General features: G+C 49.6%; 1 pseudogene; it reads right to left on the bottom strand.

Moving 5' to 3' along the window:
* Window positions 1–590: 590 nt before the first annotated feature.
* Window positions 591–12,292, bottom strand: LOC144163811 (uncharacterized; annotated as a pseudogene).
* Between the last annotated feature and the right edge of the window lie 689 nt (window positions 12,293–12,981).

Raw genomic sequence — 12,981 nt, forward strand, 5'->3', positions numbered from 1 at the left:
ACAGCGCCACTGGCATCTCCCCAGCAGTGTTGCTTCATGGCCGCCACATGAGGACATCATTAGATGTTGTTGGCCTGAAATCAGCGGATTTCGGCACCCATCCCGCCTGTGAACTGCGTAGACTTCGGCGTCGCGTCTGCGAATACCAACAGAGAAATAAGGCGTATGCAGACAAGCTAAGAGAAGCCCGGGAGCCCAAATTTATAGTTGGGGCCTACGTGCGGGTGAAATGCCCCGTACCTGGAATGAAAGGCACACCTTGTTTTGGTGCTCCACTCAAAATACTGAAGCGGGTAGGACGATGGCCATTCCACCTGGAGGACGGCCGTACCTGGAATGCCTCCCAACTGTCTGCTGTACCCCATGAAGCTGTTCACGAAGAAACAGGGGCAAGACAAGGACCGCTGCGGGAGGACATGGAGACAGACGGGTCGACAGGAAACACCACAGCACGGACACCGTCCTCAAACGCAAAGAGCAACACGTCCCAAAATATCCCAATAGAGGAAGCTGCACAGTCTCCGGGGGGGTCAGCACTGCCTCCTCATACGCCAAGCCCAACACGGCCTCCACCAACGGGGACCACGACCTCAGGACTGGGTGCTGATCGTGTCGACGAACCAGAGGCCTTCCATCAGCCAAAGGAGCAGCCGATGCCCCTCCGTCGCTCTACACGGGAGCGAAGACCACCAAAGAGTCTCAGAGACTATGTGCGGTGACTTTGTTACAGTGCAGACTTTACTATAATTTTACCGTCACGGGTAGTGACTGTTTCTGTTCTATGCACATAATCTGCGTTCTATTGTTAAGGGATGGGGTAGATGTAGTGTTGTTCGTGTACACCAGATGGCCTTCTGAGTCATTGAACACACAATGAATGGCGCCACTGCGCCACTCGCTGATTAAACGGGGTTATTGTCATGGATCGTACAGTGGTGTAGTGTGTTTACTTTTACGTGTCGCCGTGCCGGCTACACGACAGAAAGTAATACTTTGCTTTGAGCTAGCGGTCCCACTTTTGGATATGTAGAATGGCGCTTGGATATACTTCACCCCTTCTATTCCAGTTTTCGAATGATAGATATTACGAAAAAATTTCAACCTGACGTTTCGTCTCTGGTTTTCCCGTCTTTCCGTTCAGGTTTACTTTTACTTTCCCTAATGCTAAGCTAGACTCCGAATTACCTAATACGAATCGCACTGCCCTATTCTGTATATTTTCGAGTGTATCGTATCAACCAGCTCTTTGGTGTAGTAATCCCAGAAAACACATGCGTACTCCAACACTCCGCGCCCATGAGTAAAATACGATTGTTCTTTTAAGGTAGATGGAGGTTAGCAGAAATTTTATCTCGGAAAGCCAAAAAACACGTGCAGCCGTAACTTTTGTCGTGAAGGGGCCTATTTAACCTCTAACCTCTCGTTAAATAAATTCCTAGTTATTTATATTCTTCGGCCGTTCTTAAAGCAGTGTAATTTACGGTATACGTATTCAATTGGAATGAAGGTTTTCTTGAAAAGGTGACGTTAACCTTTTTAACATTCAATGACTTTTCTGAATCAGCATACGGGGATGTTAATAAATTAAAGTCATGCTGCAGGTACTCGGAATCACGTTCATTCGCTATATTCCTGTAAACTACACAGTTATTCGTGAACATTTTCTACAAAGATTTGAGGCCAATAGTAATAACGTTTATATATAACAGAAACAAAAGAGGGCCCGCAACTGACCCTTGGGGAATTCCTGACGTCACGGGAACATATTCGGACAAACAACCGTTGAGAGCGAGCGACTGCTGTCTTAGAGAGATATACCCGGCTATCCATGCAATAAACGATTCATTGAGTTGATAGCCCACAATGTACTAACAAGAAGCTGATAAGGAACACCTACAAATGCTATTTTTGCGGTGCAAGAAAATACAGTCCCATACTTTAACCCTATGTATTGCTAGAGCCAAATCGTGCGTGAACTCAACACGCTGTGTTGATCAAAGAAAAACCCCACGAAATCCACATTTGCTAGGATGCTGGCGATTATGTTTAAACAAATGAGTCATTTCCGAAGTGTAGCTAAGCTAACCTTCAAACACCGCTACTAAATTAAAATTCAGGCTTCGTCATTCACAAGGCTCTGTTGTTATAGCACATTTAAAATAACACGTGCTTCTAAAAATTAGGCCCATCTTCCCGCGATGGAACCCTGATGTGATGCGACGCATTAGGGGGGAGCGTTTGGACTGACGCTGGTATTAAATTGCGTCTGTCCACTCGCTGAAGGAACTGTCACTTCCATCACGTCTTCATCGGAAGAATCAAGCCAAAAAAGAAGTCGTGAAGTACTCAGGTTATACGTCATTCTTTCGGTTAGCGGCGTACAGCCGAACAACGGCACGGGTCTGGGCGCCGAGAATTCATGCACAGACGTGTTTGGAAGGAGACCCGCCGATGTAGGACCCGTTTTTTCCTGTGTGAAGAAAGATCCGTTTGGGAGCCGAATGAAGTTGGACAAGGTAAGCGCGTCCGTCAAGAAGAGCCAGCAGGCCTGTCTGTCTCCCTTTTTCTCCGCCAAGACCCACAAGCCTGAAGGCCCATTCAGGGTCATTGTTTCTGAGCGTGGTACCTGGCAGCACTCTGTGGGGATGTTTTTGCAGCGGCCTTTAGCTATGCTGCCGATTGATGACCCTTTTCGTGTAAGGAAGGCAGAGGACATATCTACCTTCCTAGAACTGGAGCAGCCACAAGCGGTGAGCGCATTTTCAATCGATCAGAAGATCTCAACTACTCGCTGCCGCACGCCTCCAATTGCCAAGCAGTTGAGGAGGGCATAAACTGTGTAGGTGCTGTCCGATTCCAGAATGAGTGTGGCATTAGCTAGGTAGCTTTATTGAGCTGCTCTCATTTTATCTGAGCTCCACATTCGTAGAGTTTGATGGTAACTTGTACATCCAGAAGAAGGGCGTCTGCACCGGCTCCGTTATAGCCCCAGTACTGGGCGACCTTGTCCTCGCCCGGCATGACAGGACTTTGGATGCCGCCCTAAAGGACAGTGCCGTGGTCAAAGTGTTTCTCTTTGTAGATGACTCCCTCATTATTTTCAAGGTTTCTGAGAAAGGGCAGTCGCAGAAGGTTGATGACTTGGTGGGATTGTTTGCGCAGAGCCTGAGTGAATTCGTGATAACGAAGGAGGTGCCCGCAAATACCCAAATACAGTTCTTGGATCTGAGGTTGTATTTGAGTACGGAGCACCTGTGTTGGAGCTATGCCCAGCGATCCCAAAAAGGCTTCATGCCTTTCACCTACGCGCATTCAAAACTGGTCAAGCGAGGACTAGCTACCTCTGCCTTGAAGAACTCGCTTTCCAGATCCTGCCATCATCACGTGCAGAGCAGCTTTGAAGCCCAAACAAGCCGCTTGCGTAAGGCTGGTTTTCCGGATTCGCTCCTTTGCAGTGTGGGCTACAAACTTTAGAGAGACCTACGGAAACCACAAGACCAGGAGCCTCAACCAAGAGAGAAAAGGAAGGTAGCCGTAGTACCCTACATCCATGGTGTGAGCCACAAGCTCAAGAAAATAGTAGGGCGGTCGGGTGTAGACCTTGTTTTCTCTGCTCCCGAAAAATTGGGCAGCCTTTGTCGCAATGTAAACAGCGATTGCCCAGCGGTCAACAGGTGCACGAAGAAACATGCAAAGCCCTTCGTTCAGTGCCGGAAAGAAGTTATCTATGAGATACCATTATCATGTAAAATGTCGTACGTGGGTCAAACGGGGCGCTGCCTAAATGATCGGCTTCGAGAGCACGCGTGCGATGTTAAAAATGCAAAAAAAATAAAAGATGCAACAGGGAGCACGCTCGCTGCGCACATTGTAAACTGCTCAGGTTGCTCGCCTTCGTTTGAGCAGTGCCACGTGGTTGCCGGGTATCAGGACAGGCTACGGCGGAAGATCAGAGAAGCATGGGAAATATACAACCGTAAGAAGGATTGCATCAGCACACCCTCCGTCGCCCTTACTGGGAAAGAAATCGAATTTCTTGGTAGCTAGGAAAGATTGTGTGGAAGCTGCGATATAAATTTTGCTGGTTGCTGCAAGTATAGCAGTAGTGCAGATCACTGCACCACAGCAGATATTGTCGTCTTTGTATATTTTTTGCATCTTTTGTATTTGTCATTCCTAGATTTGTATATCACGTGTTTTCTGTCTTTTCCTATTTATTGCCTGTACGCGACAATAAACTTCAGTTGTTAGTCAGCGCCGTGTTTGTGTGATCTTCCTTTCGTCTCGTTCCTGCGCTGTTTGTGACTCAGTTATGTACCAACTGGCCCGCCTACATTCTGTGTTGCAGTCAATTTCCACTTCCTGGCCTTTGGGGCTATAACACAGAATGAAACCTATTTTACTGCCTTCAATCTTTCTTTCTAGTCTAGCTATGTACAGCATGAACAGCAATGGCGACAGAGGACAGCCCTGCTTTAAACCCCTATTTGTGTTTACCCAAGGCGGCACAGAAAGTGTGTCCCTAGACCGGCCCGTCTATGGCCGCTTTCTGGCATTTCCGGCCAGCATCCAGGTTCTGGCAGCCACTGATCATACGATGCGCTGCGAACATTCTGCAACAAGTGCTTCGGTATTTCTCCGGCCGCCCGTGTTCAGACGCACAACGGCAGCTACCCGGCTGCCAGATATTCAGTTAACTTTCGGCTGCCGATGTTGAGAAAGAGAACGGCCGAAGTACGGCTTTAGTGTATCCGTTTTTCCTTCGGGAAGCGGTGTTTAGCCGAAGCACGGCAAGCGACCGGCCACAGAATATCCGTATTCTTGTAGCAGTCGGTGTTCGAAAGGAGACCGGCCGGAGCACGGCTGCCTCGCATTCGCTCTTTCAACGGTGAACCGCGCGTCCGGCGGTAGAATATTCGTTTATTCGGGCAACCAGTGTTATACAGAAGACCGGCGACGCACGACCCCAAAATGTACATTTTTCATTCGGTTAGCGGTCCTCGTCCGAATTAGGGCAAGCGAACGGCCGCAGATTTTTTGGCAATCGGTGTTCAAAAGGAGACCAGCCTACGTAAGGACTCAAGTTATACGTCATTATTTCGGTAAGCGGCGTACAGCCGAACAACGGCACGGGTCTGGGCGCCGAGAATTCATGCACAGACGTGTTTGGAAAGAGACCTGCCGATGTAGGACCAGTTTTTCCCTGTGTGAAGAAAGAGCCGTTAGGGAGCCGAATGACGCAGACGCGTTTTTTATCCGCTCGGTATTTCTATGTTTCAATTGAACGAACTTCGTTTGTCAAACAGTATTGAGTGTTCTAGGTGAACGGGCAAGGTGCAAGGACTCACTGGACATTACCAGCGAAATGCCATTTAGGCCATCGAAATGCCTAGGATATCGAATTTAGGCCATCGAAATGCCATTTATTGCCACAAGAAGACTGTGCCACACCGACGGATGAGCTAAGCCTCGCCAGTCATTGCCGCTACAACGCCTCCCCCATCGGCTTCGTCGACCCATCAGCTCGAGGATATTCGCCCCCTCAAGAAAGGGAGACCATTGGAGACATCGACCCGGCAGTGATGTCCGACCCGAGATCGCGGTGGTTCACCAAAATAAGTGGCCTTAAAGGGCGTCGAGCAAGCGGCCGCAACGCATGAGCTCGACCGGCGCCATGTCAGACTCCTCACCAAAGAAATGCAAGGGCGCGCAACAGCGCAAGTTTGCGATTATTCTTCTTACAATAATACTGCGAAAAACAATGTTGCACTAATTTGTTGGCGGTAAACGTAAAAGACGCTAAGCTCGTTTATTGGTAGGCTCAACTTCGTGCCCTGCTTCATGGGATTTTATTACAGTTTATTAGATGCGACGCATCTCTTGCTCTGAGGCTTGTCCCTCCTGCATCGGCGTTGGCGGCGTCCGCACGCCACCTGCGCATGCGCCACTCTCCTCCGCTCTTCTCTCCGACATCTGTGTGCGCAACACTCTCACTCCGTCCATTATCATAAACAACACATGCGTGCGCGCGCTTCACTCGCTTCGCTCCGATCCCGTCGCGCAAGTGCGCGCATGCGCGACTCTCCTCCGCTGTCTACTCTCCTTCAGGCGCTGTGAATATAAAGCGGGTAGCTCGCTGCGGTGGTTTAGTCAGCGCTCGCTCTCGTTCGACTCCGCGTGGCTTGCTTCACGACTTCCTGCTTGGCTTGATTCTTCCGATGAAGACGTGATGGAAGTGACAGTTCCTTCAGCGAGTGGACTGACGCAATTTAACACCAGCGTCAGTCCGAACGCTCCCCCCTAATGCGTCGCCTCACATCAGGGTTCCATCGCGGGAAGATGGGCGTAATTTTTAGAAGCACGTGTTATTTTAATGTGCCATAACAACAGAGCCTTGTGAATAACGAAGCCTGAATTTTAATTTAGTAGCGGTGTTTGAAGGTGAGCTTAGCTACACTTCGGAAATGACTCATTTGTTTAAAAATCGCCAGCATCCTAGCAAATGCGGATTTCATCGGGTTTTTCTTGCTCAACGCAGCGTGTTGAGTTCACGCACGATTTGGCTCTAGCAATAGATAAGCTCAAAGTATGTGACTGTATTTTCTTGCACCGCAAAAAAAGCATTTGCAGGAGTTCCTTATCAGCTTCTTTTTAGTACATTTGGGCTTTCAACTCAATGAATCGTTTATTGCATGGATAGCCGAGTATATCTCTCGAAGACAGCAGTCGCTCGCTCCCAACGGTTGTTCGTCCGAATATGTTCCCGTGACGTCAAGAATTCCCCAAGGGTCAGTTGCGGGCCCTCTTTTGTTTCTGTTATATATACACGTATTACTATTGGCCTCAAATCTTCGTAGAAAATGTTCGCGAATAACTGTGTAGTATACAGGAATATAGCGAATGAACGTGATTCCGAATACCTGCAGCTTGATTCTAATTTAATAACATCCCGGTATGCTGACTCAGAAAAGTCGTTGAATGTTAAAAAGTGTTAAGTCACTTTTTCAAGAAAACCTTCATTCCAATTGAATACGTATACCGTAAATTACATTGCTTTAAGAACGGCCAGAGAATATAAATACCTAGGAATTTATTTAACGAAAGGTTAGAGGTTAAATAGGCCCCTTCACAACACAAATGTTTCAGGCTGCACGTGTTTTTGGCTTTCCGAGATAAAATTTCAGGTAACCTCGATCTACCTTAAATGAACAATCGTATTTTACTCATGGGCGCGGAATGTTGGAGTACGCGTGTGTTTTCTGGGATTCCTACACCAAAGAGCTGGTTGATACGATACACTCGAAAATATACAGAATAGGGCAGTGCGATTCGTATTAGGTGATTCGGAGTCTCAGCTTAGCATTAGGGAAAGTAAAAGTAAATCTGAATGGTAAGACGGGAAAACCAGAGACGAAACCTCAGGTTAAAATTGTTTCGTAATATCTATCATTCGAAAACTGGAATAGAAGGGGTGAAGTATATCCAAGCGCCATTCTACATATCCAAAAGAGGGACCGCTAGCTCAAAGCAATGTATTACTTTCTGTCGTGTAGCCGGCACAGTGACACGTAAAAGTAAACACACTACACCACTGTACGATCCATGACAATAACCCCGTTTAATCAGCGAGTATCGTTTATATACACACGAGCGCAGTGGCTCCATCCATTGTGTTGCCAATGACTCAGAAGGCCATCTGGTGTACACGAACAACGCTACATCTACCCCCTCCCTTAACAATAGAACATAGATTATGTGCATAGAACAGAAACAGTCACTACCCGTGGCGGTAAAATTATAGTAAAGTCTGCACTGTAACAAAGTCACCGCACATAGTCTCTGAGTCTCTCTGGTGGTCTTCGCTCCGCTCCCGTGTAGATCGACGGAGGGGCATCGGCTGCTCCTGTGCTGATTGAAGGCCTCTGGTTCGCCGACACGATCAGCACCCAGTCCTGAGGTCGTGGTCCGCGTTGGTGGAGGCCGTGGTGGGCTTGGCGTATGAGGAGGCAGTGCTGACCCCCCCGGAGACTGTGCAGCTTCCTCTATTGGGATATTTTGGGACGTGTTGCTCTTTGCGTTTGAGGACGGTGTCCGTGCTGTGGTGTTTCCTGTCGACCCGTCTGTCTCCATGTCCTCCCGCAGCGGTCCTTGTCTTGCCCCTGTTTCTTCGTGAACAGCTTCATGGGGTACAGCAGACAGTTGGGAGGCATTCCAGGTACGGCCGTCCTACAGGTGGAATGACCATCGTCCTACCCGCTTCAGTATTTTGAGTGGAGCACCAAAACAAGGGGTGCCTTTCATTCCAGGTACCGGGCATTTCACCCGCACGTAGGCCCCAACTTAAAATTTGGGCTTCCTGGCTGCTCTTCACTTGTGGGCATAGGCCTTATTTCTCTGTTGGTATTCGCAAACACCACGCCGAAGTCTACGCAGTTCACGAGCGGGATGGGTGCCGAAATCCGCTGATGGCTGGCCAACAACATCTAATGATGTCCTCATGTGGCGGCCATGAAGCAACACTGCTGGGGAGATGCCAGTGGCGCTGTGGGGTGTGGCTCGGTAAATACCCAGGTACTCTATAACAGTGGTCTTGATTGGTCGCTGCTCTAGGAGAGCTAGTTGTATGTACGATTTCAATACCCTGTTGAATCTCTCCACTAAGCCATTGGCTTGAGGGTGGTAAATTGCCGAGAAGAAATGCTTGATGCCCCTGTCGGCAAGGAAGCACTCGAATTCACTCGACGTAAAGTGTCGGCCGTGATCTGAGACTAATTTAGAAGGGTAACCCTCTCGCGCAAAGACAGCAAGCAGGAAGTTCATCACCGTGCGAGAAGTGATGTCACTGCAGAGTGCAATCTCTGGCCATCTGGAACAGTAGGCCACTACCACGATGACAAATCGACAGTCAGCCGGTGCACGTTCAAAGGGGCCCATTACGTCTATTGATATTTTGTCCCAGGGCCTGTCAGGAAGCGGGACAGGCTGGAGTGGTGCTTGCCAGTTCTTGACACTATTGTACGAGGCTTGGCAGACGCTGCAGCTCCGGACGGCGGCCTCCACATGCTTGTCGAGGCAAGGCCACCAGTACTTTTCCCTGATGCGCTGCTTAGTCTTCACAATTTCCGGGTGCGACTCATGAGCTAACTTGATGAATGCATCCCTTAGCTTGGCAGGCACTAGAACGCGTTCTGTGCGCAGAGCCAACCCATCTACTACCGAGAGCTCGTCCCGTATTTCGTAGTACGGCGTCAGTTCTGCGGCAAGTCTTTTCCTTGTTGGCCATGATGACTGGACAAAGTGCACGACCTGCCGTAGTAGTGGTAGCAACCTGAAGATTGCCCCAATGTACAGACGATGTAACCAAGGACACAACCTCTTCATCAACCTGGAAGCCACCTTCTATGCCTGGCACGGGTAGTCTGGACAAGGCATCTGCTACCTGGTTGTGGGCTCCGCTGCGGTACTTTATTTTCAAGTTGTAGCGCAGCAGTCGTGCGGTCCACCTTGCGATACGAAGTGGCCGCTGTCCTGTGCTACGGGATGAGAGCAATGCCACCAAAGCCTGGTGATCCGTCAGTAGAGTAAATGATTGGCCCCGGAGGTAAACGTGCCACTTCTCGCAGGCCCACAGACAGGCAAGGACCTCACGCTCTCCGGCCGAGTATTTTCGTTCTGTCTCTGTTAGTGTCCGCGATGCAAATGCCACAGTCCGCACATGGGACTCCTCCACTTGCTGCAGTATGGCACCGAGACCGTACGCAGAGGCATCTGTTGCGACAATGACAGGTAGCGCCGGGTCAAACATTCGTCGGAACTTGTGGGATGCTAGAAGTCTTTTTGCTCCCGCGAAGCTCTCTTTCGCGGCGTCATCCCAGTCGAAGTGCACGTCTTTGCGAAGTACACGGCGCATTGGATCTACTTCCTCTGCCAGTCGCGGCACGAATTTAGAATAGTATTCAACTAGCCCCAAAAAGGAGCGTGGCGTGCCTGCATCTTTAGGCGCAAGAGCATTATTAATTGCATCAACCTTGCCATGGAGCGGTGCTATACCCTCTGCGCTGACGCGATGTCCTGAGAACGACAGCTCCGACGTGTTGAAGACGCATTTTTTGTTGAGCTTGAGTTCAGCTCCTGCTATTTGTTTCAGCACTTTCTTCAGATTTTGCCTGTGTTCGCTCTCCGTCTTGCCAAAAATGATTATGTCGTCCGAGTGGCACAAGACCCCTTTGCAACCTCCAAAAATTTTCGTCATGATCTGCTGAAACGCAGCTGGTGCCGATGCCAACCCGAAGCAGACCCTCTTGAATCTAAAGAGGCCATCGTGCGTTATAAATGAAGTTAGGTCTCTGCTGTCTGGGTAGAGTACAACACGGTATTAGGCTGATGCCAGGTACACCTTGGAAAAGCCGCGTTCTCCATTGAGGGCATGAAGCAGCTCCTCCATATGAGGCAAAGGGAAGTTGTCTGCTACTATAGCTTTGTTGGGTTCCCGGAGATCGACACACAGTCGAATGCTACCATCTGCTTTGCGGGCTGCTACAATAAGAAATACCCACTCGGAAGCATTGACTCTCTCAATGACATCAGCAGCAAGTAGCTTCTCAATCTCGTCAGAGACAGGCTGGCGGACTGAAAATGGTAGAAGCCTCAGCTTCTGTTGACTGGGGCGATGGAAGTTTTCATCTTAACTTTGTGTTGCACACCTCCTACAAGTCCCAGGCCAGGCAAAAACAAGTTTCCAAACTTGGTCCACAGTTTTGGCGGCATACCAAACTTGGGAGGGCCAAGGGGTTTTTTATGCATGGTGATTTGGGGAAGGCCTGAATTCATCGCTGGAAGCTCTCTGCATTCCTGCGTGGACATTTGCAGGCAGCGCAATTCCTCTCCCATGATGCGAAGGCCCAGGGCTTGAACGGCATCCAGGCCAAGGAGAGATGTACCACATGGCGTAACATGAAAAGTTGCAATGGCTTCTTTCCCCTTGTACGTGACGAGGGCGTGAAATGTCCCGAGAACGGGAATCTTCCTGCGCGAAAAATCCAGCAATGTAAGATGGGAACTTGTAAGTTGTATTGCGTTTGCGAACAAGCCTTGGAATTGGTGCTCACCCATAATAGACACCGCAAAGCCTGTGTCAACCAAGAAGTTCATGGTGTGCACCCGTGTCGTCGCAGGAACTGGCGCGACCTTGACATCCACGTAGACGCCTGTACTCTTATCATTACGGACCGCCAAGATGCTAATGACACTGCCAGCATCATCTTCCGGAACGATTTCATGGACCTCTGCAGAATACCCTTCTCGGCGGCGACGGTAGCTGCGACATACTCTCCTAAAGTGGCCGCGGCGTCCGCAAGCAAAACAGCGTCCGCAGGCAAAACACGACCACGCTCAGGGCATTCCGAAGGCGAACAACCTGTTCCGCCGCAGTTTCCGCAGGCATTTGCATGTCTAGGCCCGGGGACAACAGCGGCGGCGGCATTCACATAAGATGAAGGTGCGCTGTACGCACGTGAGCTGAAGTGGCGACGGCCTGGGAGGCGTGTGCCATTACCGCCGTTATCTCGTCGACCTTGCCTGGCTGAGCTGTCTTGCAACTGCTGCTGAATGCGCTGCACCGGATTGACGAAGGCTTCGGATTCACGCTGGGTTTGCTCACAAAGCCGTGCTACCTCGACAGCATGATCGAACATAAGGTTATCGCCTTCCAGCAGCAATCATTCTCGTAGCCGCGGCACGTGACGCCTGCTACGAACTGTTCACACAGGTTTTCGTCCGCTTGCGTGGCGAAATTGCAAAGAGCTGCTAACTCCCGAAGCGCTACGGCGAAATCAGTGATGGGCTCACCCTGCAGTTGACGACGCTCCCGGAATCGATGGCGTTGAAGGCGGACGTTGCAAGGGTCCGCGAAATGCTTCGAAAGCATCTCAACGGCTACGTCGTACTCGTCGGGTGGGCGCGGGGCTCCAGTGGTCCCGTCTTGCGTTCCAGTAGCTGCAGTGGTTCCGATGATTCCAGCGGCGGCATCTGGCTTGGGCGTGACACCGGTTGCAGCACTCGTTAGCTCTGTCTTGGTTTGCGTCGTACTAGGCGGAAGCGTGTCGAAAATGCGCTGTCCTTCCGTACGGAGACTGTGAAGCAGGAGGGCTCGGCGACGGGGTGCGGGTAGCTCGGTCGCTCCGGACGCCAGCAGAAACCTCTCGAAGAGGCGTAACCATCGGGCCCATGGAACATCGGACGTGCCGGGGGTGGCAAGAAACGGAGGCGGTGGAAGAATTCCCGTGGAAGACATCCTCGTCGCCAGAATGTCGTGTAGCCGGTACGGCGAAACGTAAAAGCAAACACACTACACCACTGTACGATCCATGACAATAACCCTGCTTAATCAGCGAGTACCGTTTATATACACACGAGCGCAGTGGCGCCATCCATTGTGTGTCCAATGACTCAGAAGGCCAACTGGTGTACACGAACAACACTACACTTTCCTTTAAAGCTGACGCCTTGCGCCATTCATTTTATCGTACATCAATTGGAGACGCTAATTATCTTCCACGTATGATTGTACCAAGTGTTTATAATGATGATTTTCACCGCGCTTTATGGAAATATTTTGTTATTTGGCATAAGATTTTATGCTTAGTGTCATGTATCTCCCTGCTGTAATGCATGCAAAGGCAAGCACGTATGAAATAAATAAATAAATAAATATGTAAATAAATAAATAAATAAATAAACTTGCGGAGCCGCAAGTTCGCTTCCGACGGGTGGAGAACCTTGCGCATCCAAACTTTACCAATGAAATAGTTATTGTTTTATTCGTTGCAGCATGCAAGGTTTGCTGTATGAATACTGCCATTGCAATTTTATTGGTATTAAATAAATTATAAAACTAGTCTCACACCTTTCCATGCGTGAACACAGAAGGATACAACTGCAGCCACATGAAGCAAGGCGTCATTCGCAACGCGTCTAAATTTT

This window comes from Haemaphysalis longicornis, unplaced genomic scaffold, assembly GCF_048455015.1.
Source record: "Haemaphysalis longicornis isolate Haplotype H1 unplaced genomic scaffold, Haemaphysalis longicornis Haplotype H1 scaffold_13, whole genome shotgun sequence".
In the NCBI taxonomy this organism is placed as follows: domain Eukaryota; kingdom Metazoa; phylum Arthropoda; class Arachnida; order Ixodida; family Ixodidae; genus Haemaphysalis; species Haemaphysalis longicornis.